The 13043-nt window shown below is 33.9% G+C and overlaps 1 protein-coding gene across 1 annotated transcript in view; it reads left to right on the forward strand.

The window, feature by feature from the left end:
* The first annotated feature begins 1376 nt into the window (after positions 1-1376).
* LOC148272398 (uncharacterized) overlaps positions 1377-13043 on the forward strand; it is a 72709-nt gene continuing 61042 nt past the window's right edge. The window contains exon 1 of the mRNA XM_088240087.1: positions 1377-1392. The gene's annotated coding sequence lies outside the window, so the exon portion shown is untranslated. The remainder of the gene's footprint in view (positions 1393-13043) is intronic.

The following is a 13043-nucleotide window of genomic DNA, read 5'->3' on the forward strand; positions in this document are numbered from 1 at the left end:
TCCCGGACACAAATGAGGAACTTTAGTGGTTTTTTTCTTATTTTTTATTTGTTTATGGACTATAAAACTAAGCGAATTAAAAACATATGTTTTCATGTATCGTATTATCAGCGCAACAAGTATATTTTTTTTTAATTACTCCACCCGTTACGTCACAAGTTCTCGTCAGTAAGTTTTGCGGACTGGTGAGTTGGCTTCCTGAAAACCGGAAATCCATCACGACACTCTATCATCGGTTGATTCGGAAAAATTTGTGACGTAGTTCGAAGTAGTTCGTTTTTATTTATGATTTCATAGATTTTCAAGAAAATTCGCAGTACAATTAAAGGCTCTGTATTGCTGTTTGCCGATGACATGAAGATTTTTAAAGTTATAAATTCCGTAAATGATTGTATGACTCTGCAACGTAATTGAGATAAAATGTTCCAGTGGTGCTCCACCAATAAACTACAATTAAATATTAAAAAATGCCACATAATGAGATTTTTTAAATAAAGAACCCAATTTTATTTGATTATTTGATGGGTAATATGCAATTAGGCTCAACTTCTGATGTGCGCGAACTGGGTATCGTTTTGATCAAAAATTATCCTTTATTAAGCACATAAATAATAATTCTAGTAAATCTCTAAAAATGTTAGGCTTCATGTTACGTGTGACAAAGGAATTAAAAAACATAGGCACTTTGAAGTTGATGTATACTTCATTAGTGAGAAGCCAGTTAGAGTATAACTCTACAATATGGACTCCTTACTACAACTTTCACCAAAATACTCTTGAAAGAGTCCAAAAAAAATTCTTACGGTATTTAAATTTTAATCTTAGAATCAGTCATGAATTTTTAAATTACGATTTTTTACTAAAAACATTAAATTTGTTAAAACTTAACGATAGAAGAAAAAATATATACCTTTAAAATTGATTCAAAATTGTAAATTCAATATGGGATTGCCCTGAACTATTATCTCTCATCAACTTCAGGGTTCCTGGAAGAATGACTAGACAGGTGTCACCGTTTTGTAGCAACAATTCATGTACAGTGTATACTTGTAATGCCGTATTAAATAGACTTCGTGAACTCGGCAATAGTTATTTCCGCGTATCTGATATATTTAGTGTAGGGTATTGTTCCTATAGAACGAACCTTTTGAACTTTTTAGAAGATGGTGAATGGTAATTATATTTATTTATTCATGCATTTCAAAATATATACAGTTTTTTGTTCACTTTGCCCAGCTGTATGAAACAGTACTTATGATTTTCTTGTTGTATTACTCCTTTAATCCTTTTTACACCGTTTTTCTGAAAGGTTTTTACGTTATCATGACACAAGTAGGCATTTCTGTTCCGATTCTAAACGTCTAGCTGGCGGTCGAAGAACGACTAAATACGGTACGCTCTGGGCATGTCTGTGTATTAATATGTCAATGGTTCTCTACTGTCTTTGCTTTATGTGATCATGCCAAAAGAATGTGTTTTTGTTTGATACATAATTCGAAAAATAAACGAAGATTTCGTAATAGAAACTTTGTTGAAAATATTTACATACAAGATGTCATTCGTCATAGAAAAGGAGACTGCGCAGAGTCAATTGTTTACAGGTGTGGTACAACGTACAGCATATTTGGTGAGAGTATTCATTGTTTAAATTTACATACGAATTTAAATAAATAACGAGAATTCCGCGCTTAATGTTTTTCAGTATGTTTGTTTTTGGGTCCCTATGTAAGAGTATCTACCTACGAAATGGTTCCGGGCATTTTCATTGCGAATACAGGTGGAACCTTTTTCGAAAACGAAAGTTCAGGGCTACGGGAAATTGAATAGAAAAAAAATCTTTCACGCAGTAAAAACTATAGTATTTTTTTAATAATACATTTCATAAATGGTACATGTTTTTTTATTCTGTACAAATCTACTTGTCTACATCCAGTAAATGTTATAACTCTCCAAAAATAGAGACTAAACTCTTGCGCTTGGAGAGTGACTTACACTGTTTTAGTTATTTATTTATTAGAATTTATATAATTTTGAATATACGAGTACATGAGAAAAAAAAAAATATTGGATATAAAAAAAAACAGAAAATAATAATACATTCATACTAATTGAAATTGAATGCACTTTTAACACTTTTCTTTAAATTTACTTTGAACTTATTTATTGATATATTAGTTTTAATAGTTTTTAGTTAATTGTGGAGATTATTATAATTTTTTACACCTTTGAAGACAAAGCTATTTTGACCGTGACTAGGAATTTTAATATTATGTTGGTATCTGAGTGACTTATTCATCTCAAATTATTTCATTTCTTCTTCTTTATAAATTTGTACAGTGAAATTTACTTTATAAATAGTGTTTACTGTATTAACTTTAAATAATTTATTTAGAATTTCCGTATTTCTTCTTTCGTTCTTTAAAATTACTTTAATAATTTATTAACCTTTTTTACTACATTAAGTGGGTTTAATATATTGGCATATGCACCACCCCATCCAACAATACCATATTGTAACAAAGATTGTACAATTGAGTAATAATCTATTTTTTAATTATTGATTTTTAAAATATCCTTTAATCGAATAAATATGTATATACATTTTGTAATACGTTTAACCAGTTCACTAATATGGTCTTTCCATTTTAAGTTTCTGTCTATGTATACACTAAGATATTTAATTTTATCTGTTGTATCAAGTACTGAACACGTTACTTGCAATTGCTTTGGTGAATAATTATTTTTACTACTGAATCTAAATTTGTTTAGTGAACTGTGAAATAAATAAATAAATAAAATTAAAATATGAGTTACTACCATAAAAACACACGCAAGAAACATAATTTTCTACCAATATTTATGTAATGACAAGTTGTGGTCCCGTGGTAACGTCTTTGACTCACAGATCAGCGCCAGCAATTAAAGGTTCGGACTCTGCTCTACCCATAGAATTAAGCAGAGTCCAGAAGGAGCGAAGAATCATATTTGAATACATCGGACTGTGTCCAATAATTCCCCCACTATGCCCTACTTTCGCCGCGCGCACTCGTGAGGTCGCAGCGTAATGTTGCTTGATGCGAAAAAAAATCATAACACAAATGTCAGGGAAAAAAAGCACTCTGTTAATATCCCTGAAATTTTATTGTGCACGCGGAAATATTGATTGACACAACAAAGTAAATAAGTAAAGAGTAATTTAATTAATGAACTTAAAATACAAAATAAATTTTATTTTACATAAAACGGATATTTTTATATCACGTTAAATAGTATTTGATGTTTTAAAGATAATGTCGGTCAAATGTCCACCACAGAGTTGTTTAATCCGAGGTCCAATTTTCGTTAGTTCTCTCATTAGATGACCAAAGTAGTGTAAAAAAATTTACTACCCTAGCAACACTAACGAAATTTCCATTTTGTTTCTTCGGCAATCTGACAGATGGAAAAATAATTCAATTTTTAAGTAATGCATTTGTTATATACACATTAATTTGCTAATTACTTAAAAAATGTGAGAGCATCCTGTTTCTTTAAGATCCTAGCAGTATTTCTACACTTAAAAAGGACACAACACGGCATAGTTGAATTTAAATCAGGAGTTGCGTACTGAGCGACGTCTACAAAGACACTAATGGAACAAAATGTAAACCTTCTCATTTATGAGTAGTTGAGTCGCCTTCTGTTTGATGTGCGTATGCGGTTTCTGGACTATTCTTGATTCTATGGCTCTACCATACCTTGTTTCCAATTTTCTGACGCGATTATTTACAACTCAAAGAAAATTGCAATATGCAATATGTATTCATAAATTAGCCACTGATGTAATTGTAGACGAAGAATTAAAACTTGAATAAAACTGTAGTAACAAGACACAATACAAGAATATCAGAAAAATATTATATCCAATCTTTTAAAACGAGAAAAGGACAATCGAGACTAATAAACCCATGGACTGAAATTATACAATAAACTACCAGACAAAACTAAACAAAAGACTCAGACAACCTTTACAAAAGATGTTAAAAATATTATTATTAACAGTAGAATGTGAATTTTAAAAGTGAAAATATTTTGTTAAATGTATGTAACCCGTAAGGGTTTATCAATGAAATTTAAATGAAAAAAAAAAAAAAAATCATAGGAACGCATTTACGAAATTTTATTTACGATTATAAGAGATTTGATGAATCCTTTATAAATAATAATAACAATAATAATAAAAATAGCAAAACTCTAAACTTCATTGTCACATAAAAAAAAAATAGGGGCTAGATATTGTCTATGCGCTCTGTAGTTGCAAGACGTGCTGGGATATTTATTTATTGTACAGCGCCCTTGAGGTGATTTCCCCGAAAATGGCGCTTTATCAATTATTCAAATATATTTCGCAAAGACAAATAAAGGTAATAAAATAATGGTTTACAATATATTCATAAACACGATCTACTTATAAGACTTTGAGCTTTTTCATGTCAATCCATATTCATCATTTAAAAAATGAAAGCGGGTTCCACAGATACCTATAAGCATTGCGGAAATATTTCTCTGCATTCCAACACGAGATAATTTGCTGACGCAACTGCCTTCAATACAAAAAGGAAAAATGGATATGAGCAACAATAATATTAGGTTGGTAGTTACCACTACAAATATCTACCTTTTCTCGCCTTCAAAATGTCGTCTAATTGGATGAAACCAAGACTCGAACAATGGAAATTATGCAACAATTTAAGCATTAAAAATAATGTGTTTGTTTGAATCCCGAGAAGAGAAACTTGTAATTTTCCATTTATTTAATGCCTTTCGCGTTTATTTTTTATACTTTATTAAGTTACTTCATCATATTGAAATTAAAATAAAACGGCTTTATTTTTAACCACTATTTTTTTTACCGCCCGGTATCGAAGGTACACAAGCTTTCTTGTCAGTAGCTTAATCACAAATAACTATCGACGTGCTTAAAAATATGCTAAGCATTTGAGCGATCACAATGAACAATAATGAACATGCTTAAGTTATCGCAGTCATAAGTCAACGCGTGTGTAATCTCTAAGTCAACGCTCATGTCGGTTTGTTTTTTGTTTTCCTCGTAAATAAATACAGTTCACTGGCGAAAAATCGGTATTTACTATAAAAAATAATACAATATTTTTCATTTGCAAAATACTAAGGAGTATCTAATACAAAAAAGTGAAAAATAAATTACAATTACTATGGCGATTGCTTTTCTTGACATTTGACTACTTGCCAACCGCCGGCTAAATGCAATAAATAGCGTGATAAATAAATAAATAAAAATAGCAGTTTTGGAATATTTTCCATATTTACACCGATGAAATTCAAATATGTGATTGCGCAGCAGGATTATACGTCGCGAAACGTAAATATTTTGACATTTAATATTAGGTGTTCACGGATGTTGCATTGTGATCGCGAGTACGATAAACAACCATGTTGAGAAATTGTTATCACTTCGCTTATTAACACGTCGATAGATATTTGTGATTGAGCTACTGGTTATATTTTACTGACGAATTTTATCCTATACACTCATTGAGGTATATAACTAGAGTAAACATGAGCGTTCCAAATATGTTCCCTCAACCTGCTGCCAATTGACATATTATGTTTGATAGAACGGACTTAAGTCTGTTGCGAGCGTTCACCGGCTACTTTTCTCCTCGCAATTGCTAAAATGCCCATATATACGCTAAGATACTGCACACATCGATTTGGAAAAGCGATGGTATAACCTTTCACCGGTAAGTAATGTTTTTATCTTAATCAATACTTATTTCAAATAGCTATTTAAATGTTAAAAAAACGTTTTATTAATATTTTACCAGTCGTGAGCTATCTCCTGTCTCTGTCTTGCTCGGTTAGTCGGGCGTATAGTGAAACGATAAACAAAGGTGACGCGTATGCGGAAGGGAGCGACATATTGAATAGAACTTACAGTGAACCAATGTAAACAGTCCGTGCTTTTTACTGTACTACGTGTTTTGCTTGTCAAAGTCGACGTGATATGACGTGACGACACTTACTCCTTCTACTGATCATTCCCTTTGCTTTGGGAACGACTTTTTAGCTCAGATTTATTTGAAGTAATTTCTCTTTATATTTAATCTCAATGTATGCACTACTAATATTTAGTAGCAACAACATTGTTAAAAAAATGATAATATTGATTAACAATGTACTCCTTGATAAGGAAGTTTATGTAGCTTCGAAACCGGTCGGTAAAAAAAAAGCTTTTAGTTAAAAACAAAGTTGTTTTATCTTTATTTTTAATTCTAATACATAACCACAAAGTAGTGCTTACAATATAAATTAAATTTTACTTCATAAGATTTTCAAAACATTCAATTTACGTCACACAAAATTTACAAAATCAAGAAAGGCTTGCTGTGTCGGTTAGGAGTTAAGACAGTGGAGCAAATGGACAGCTTAATAACAGGTAAACGATGCAAATGCTGATGGACATAGAAAATGAAGAAGAACGAAAAAGACATGGCGTGATCAAATTTAATAAATATTTGAAGATAGACATGTCATAAGTCGGATTTATCGGCGTGCGTGCATTAAAAATGCCTGTAAAAGACGCAGAAGAAGCGAGGTCTGTAAGCAAAGACAGAGTGATATCATCTCTGCCTACCCCTACGGGGAAACGGTGTGACGATTTATTTGTTTGTTCTCTTTCGTTACTAGAAATATTTGCTTATTTAAAGATGTAGCACACTTAAAAACACCTGTTATAAAATTATTTCACAGAATTATGTATGTCAACTTTCAGCATCTAATTATATATATATTTTTAAAAACATGTGTTTGGAATTTACTTATTGATTGTAAATATTTGAAATGTTGCATTAATGTTTTCTAACCCTGGAATATTTTAAGATGCTACCGAAGTCTATGAAATTGTGTGTTAAGAAACTTAAATTATGCTACGCAAATAAACCCATTCAAGAAACATTATTTTTACAGGTGTCATTTTATTATTTAATTACATACCAAGAAAATAGGTTAGGCAATAAACAATTTATTTGTACACGTCTGTATTCAATAACGACATATCAGCATAGGGTACTGCATGGGTGAGGGTTTTATTAATACACGGCATTTCTGCCATTAACAATGCATGTTGTTGAAAGAGTGCTTAAAAATAATAATACAATATGAAAAATTAATCTGTACCTTAATGGATGGAACACAACAGTCTACCCTTTGACGTTTTTAAGTTTAAAATGTAGAAATTATCGCAATAAGCCACTTTATACTTGAATAAAAGACCGAAGTAAAATAAACCGTAAAATACTGATTAACATCTTAAAAAGCATTGGTATAGGTGGCAACCTGATTGATGTTCTGAAAAACTATCTGACAAACAGAAAGGTTTTAGTTAATCTCAATAAAACATATAGCAATCTTAAATACACGAATGCTGGGGTACCCCAGGGATCCATTCTGGGTCCATTATTGTATATTACTTACGTCTCATCAATGTCAATAATTTTTAAGTATGCCAAACATTATGTTTACGCCGATGACACGGCACTTGTAATTTCTCACAGACATTCATCTATTGCGGAAAGTCAAATACAAGAATACTACAATTTCTTGCTTAAATGGTCGCATGATATGGGTCTTGTAATAAATGCAAAAAATACTAAAATTATGCATGTCAGATCCTCTCATGTACCAGCACTAAATCAAATAAATATAGTACCTCATAGTTTTAACTGTCTTCATAATAGTATTGTCATATTATGTAACTGTGAAAAAATCGGTATAGTTAATAAATATGTGTTTTTGGGCATTATTATTGATATTTTTTGGAAATGGGATTAACATATTACCAAATTATATAAAAGATTAAAGACAGTTATAGGCAGCATGTTTAAAATAAATTATTTTGTACCGCTAAAAACATTAAGACTTATTTATCAATCATTAGCGGAATCAACTATTAGGTATAGTACTACTAGTTGGGGCCTTTCTTGTAAAACCAACAAAAAAATCAATCTTTACCAAACTCGGCTCTTAAATTAATTAACAGATCAGTTAGAATTGATAAGGAAGAGGTACCCGGACTTTTTAAAAAGCCTGTCCGTAAATGCTTTACTATAGCTCAAATTTGTTACTAGATATCGATTTGATAGTAACTACCAGAAAAGGTATATGCATACTTGCATACAAATTTTGTGTAAAAGATACGTATGCTTTTAGTTCTTTATAGTGTTTGTGTTATTTTTTTAATTTAAATTTAAAGGAAAAAAAGAAACCTGCCGACAACCGGTTTCGCAGATTAGTGGGTTTCATTATTTTTCTGTTTATGTTTACCTTCTTAAATAAAAATAAACACAAAAAAAAGTAAACTTCCATCAAAAAAAAAATTCCTAAGGTCGCAAAAATATTCTAAATTAAAATCATCATGTAGCACCTTTAGAACGAAAACGACTTAACTCAGAAAAAAGTTAAAATGAGTCAAGATCATAAAACGATTTCAATGAACATTATCCATCTTTCTGCATTTAAAAAAACGCAACATTCGGGTGGGAATAGGCCAAAACCGTTACATCAACTACCCATGTCTAAAAATGTTGCACGAGAGAGGGAAAACGTTTTTGATGCATTTATTTATGAACGGACATTGGTTTAAATATTACAATACAAGAATAGTTTAAAACATAAAGAAAAGAAGCATTGACAAACACAAGGGACATCAAGACAAGATCTGGACTATTTATTTAGTGCTCGTTTAAATCGTTGTAAACTTAAACCAAAAAAGTCCAGATCATGTCTTGAGTTAAAAATACGACAAAGACGGGTCATTGGAGAATTATGGCCATAGTTTGTTCTATGCTGATCGATGAACAGTACTTCATTGTTTCTCAACTTACGAGTCGGAATATTGAATTTTACTTGTCCCAGTAATGATGGAACATCGATTATACCATTTAGTATGCCGAACACATATATGGAGTCAATATTAGTTCTACGTTTTTGTAGACTAGAAAACATTGACTCTATATCAGCATAAGAATAATTACCTCTCTCTAGTCCAAGCATCCACGCTACTTTTCGAAGCAAGCGATGTTGGACTGATTCAATGTGATTTATGCGATTGACATATAATGGAGACCAGACCACAGAGGCATATTCTAGAAGAGGGCGAACAGTTGAGCAATAAAGAGTTTTGATTGTACGGACATTAGTAAAATCAGAGGATATTCTGTTAATAAAGCCATGTAATTCAGTGATTTATTTACTGTATTATCTATATGCTCGTTGTATGTCAGTTTATAGTCCAAAACAATTCCTAAATCTCAGATGGACTTAACTACATCAATTTTGGAGGTTTTTTATAGGTACTCGAAGGAAATCGGTTGTTTTGTTCAATGAAATTACATTATTTTGCATTTTTCAATATTTAGTTCTAATTTATTGAACTTACACCATTGGTTAAAAGAGTTAATGTTTGATTGAAGAATAAAACAGTCTTGTAAAGTTTGAATTATTTTGAGAATTTTGCTGTCGTCCGCGAAGAGCCAAAAACGAGAGTAAGATAATGATTTAGCAACATCATCAATTAACAAATTGAAAAGCAGGGGTGCCAAATGAGCACCCTGAGGTACACCCGATGTAGCATTAGCACTGGTTGATAAATAGCTATTTATCCGAACATTTTGTTTCCTACCAGTAAGATACGATTCAATAAATGAAAGTAATGGATCTCTTATTCCCAAGGCATGTAATTTATATATGAGAATTTTATGATCTACTTTGTCAAATGCCTTAGAAAAATCTGTATAGAGAACGTCAATCTGCGGATGTTCAGGCGTTTAGATCGAAATAACTCCCTAGGGAGGAAACCAGCCTGTCTGCAAGCATTTGGACATACTCATACATTGTTGATTATCTACATGTATTTAAATTATGCGCAATTAATTTGACTGGTTATAGTTTATTGATCTAGTCTTAACCGTTAGCTGAATTCCTGGTAAGGTATGCAGTTAAATTAATGTTTAGTATCAGAATACTGTAATCTAGTTTATTTACTCGGTCCTAGAAGTTATTGCAATTGTAACATAAAGCGTCCTGGAGATAGAAAATCCATGATTTATTCATATGCGTCGAAGGCAATTATTTCGCTATCAAACAGGTTCGTAATCGTGCTTGATAAAGAAGAAGCATTTCAGTGTTTTATTTATAGGTAGTCAATAAAGAGATGAAGGAAGAGTTAAAATATAAATCATAAAACATGTTAATTTCTCTAGAATTCGATTTATCAAATCGTCATTGTCATTTTGATTCAATTTATTTTGCAGTATCAACTCAATAAACCAGAAGAGTTTTTGACGGTTGCAAATGTTGCAGTTAAAGGCTGCAGTCTGATTTAAAGTTAGAAAATCATTCGATTTTTCCTATTTCAAAACGCCGTTCTTTCAAAATCACGCCATTAAAAAAAAGGTAAATAAACGATAACCCCAATATTTTTTTAAGGTATTTCTGATTGAAAATATGCTTAAAAGTTTATGTAACTAAAATCTGTACCTTAAAGGATATACCAAGTATTTAAAAAAAATGACTTAGTTTGATAATCTATTGACAAATAAAAAAAACACTGAAATTCCTCATTGTAGGATTATATAATTATTTATGTATTTCACAGTTCTAAAATGTACAGAGTTTCACTGTTTCAGGTCCCGACTAGCTAAGAAATTCCTGTGTTTAGGAAGGACCTTCTTTTTTACATGCGTTTTTTTTTTAATTTCATTAAATGATGCTGAATATATTTAAAGAATAATAATAACGTCAAAAAGTTTAATATAAATATAAATTAGAAAACATGCAGGTAATAATAATAAAAATTAAAGAGTAAATATATTTTTATTTATATTTATAAATTAGAAAATATACCATTGATAGTTAAGAAATAAGACATAATTATTATAAATTAGAAAACACGCTGATAATAATAAAAATTGAAGCATAAATACAAATTATAAAATATAGCATTATTAATTAAGAAATTAAACATAAATATAAATTTGAAAACAAACCGATAATAATAAAAATTGAAGCATAAATATAAACTCGAAAATATACCGATGATAATAAAAAAATTAAAGAACAAATATAAAGTAGAGAATATACCATTTATAATTAAAAAATAAACATATCTGTAAACACTAGTAATAATAAGAAAAATAAAACAATTGTAAATAAAATAATGTAAATTATAAAGACAGCATAAAATAATTATCTACGGTAAAATATTTATTTATTGACGCCCCAAGAGCTTTTACAAATACAAATGTTACAAACAATATAAAAATACAATATTAAAAAATGTATAGTAAAAAAGCATATGAAAATGGGTACTGGAAACTGAATTATTATTCAGAAAATTATAGAATAATTGGTTCTTGAAGTTTGATGAAGTTATAGCAAATACATTAAGTTTTTGGTCATAGGTGTTGTTCCGGACGCGCATGAACGCCCATAGGAACGGCCACGTTGGCCGCATTATTTGTATAAATTAAATAAAATAAAATAAAAAATAAAATGTTGCTATCAATAAATATAGGGCCCGGCATAGCTGTAAGTCGAGTGCTGAACCCTTAATAAAGACGCAGTTGTCACTTGCGGGTTCGGCCTCGACCTATGCCGGGAAAATATATAGAAATTTATATACTGTCGATATTTGTTTTACTATGTATTATTGTAATATTTACATGCTTGTTTGGTTACACGTGCTTCGCTCGTCGTGGCTAGTAGCGAAATGGCCCGCGCGCGCATAACGCGCCCGTATTTACGCCGCTCGTGGCTACTGCAGGGCCGGCAGTGGTGGGGATAGCCCACCCGCGCCGCCTCGAGCCAATCTGCGCGGCGCTACGGGGCAACTCGTCTAGCGCGGCGAGCGACGCTTTATAAGCCGTGTAACTTGAAAGAATAGATCAGTTCTCTGCTGTCCTCCGACACGAGTGTTTTATTTCTGTGCTGTGCTCCCGAGTCCGCCGCCGCCTCCCGCTCGGTCTTCGCTCCTTGCTGTGGCCGCCGCCTTGATCGCTCCGACTGCGCTCGCCTCTTTTTACCACTTGGACCGGGTGGAAAGTCCTTTTCAGGACTACTGAGGTTGACCTAGCTTTCGGTGCTTTCATCGCCGCGTGCCGGGTTCCCAGGCCTCCCGTTTACGCCGGGTGGGCCGATTGCGAGGAACCAGGAAGACGAAGCCGCGCCGACCCCCCACGATATTGAGGGCTGTCGGATACATTTTGGTCCTTCGAGAGTCCGGATCGTCTCCTGCCGCCTCCAGTCACCATGCCGGTCGACCGATCTCCAGTCTCGACTCGCTCGACAGCGCGTCGGATCGCCGGTACGGAGCCTGAAGATCAACAGCGGGACAAGGACGGAGATTCCACTTCGTCGGCAGGTACCGTGACCTGTGGTACCCTGCAGCGACAGATGGAAGAAAACACCACAGCACAGCAGAGGCAGTACGACGAGCTGAGGGACATGCTCGCTGCCGTGACGACTGCCAATGCCTCTTCAGGAGAAGGGGCCTCGGACAGCACTCCCAACACCGAACCGCGGGCGGAGGCCTCCGCCGCGGCAAACCCCAGGAAGGACGACATCGAGCCGCTGGCGAGTGAACTCGCCGCGGCGCGCCGTGTGCTGATGGATCGCGACGTCTGCGAACCAGCGCATGTACGAGACGGCCATGAGCGGCCGATCGATGCCGCACCACTGAGGGATGACGTCACCGAGCCGCGGGCGAGTGCGCTCGCCGCGGCACGCCACGTACGCGAAGGCCGCGAGGAGCCTTACCGCTACACGTCGCTGAGGGATGACATCACCGAGCCGCGGGCGAGTGCGCTCGCCGCGGCACGCCACGTACGGGAAGGCCGCGAGGAGCCTTACCGCTACACGTCGCTGAGGGATGACATCACCGAGCCGCGGGCGAGTGCGCTCGCCGCGGCACGCCACGTACAGGAAGGCCGCGAGGAGCCTTACCGCTACACGTCGCTGAGGGATGA

Source organism: Micrasema longulum, unplaced genomic scaffold, assembly GCF_059751315.1.
Source record: "Micrasema longulum isolate JH-2025_06_02 unplaced genomic scaffold, ASM5975131v1 h1tg002342l, whole genome shotgun sequence".
In the NCBI taxonomy this organism is placed as follows: Eukaryota; Metazoa; Arthropoda; class Insecta; order Trichoptera; family Brachycentridae; genus Micrasema; species Micrasema longulum.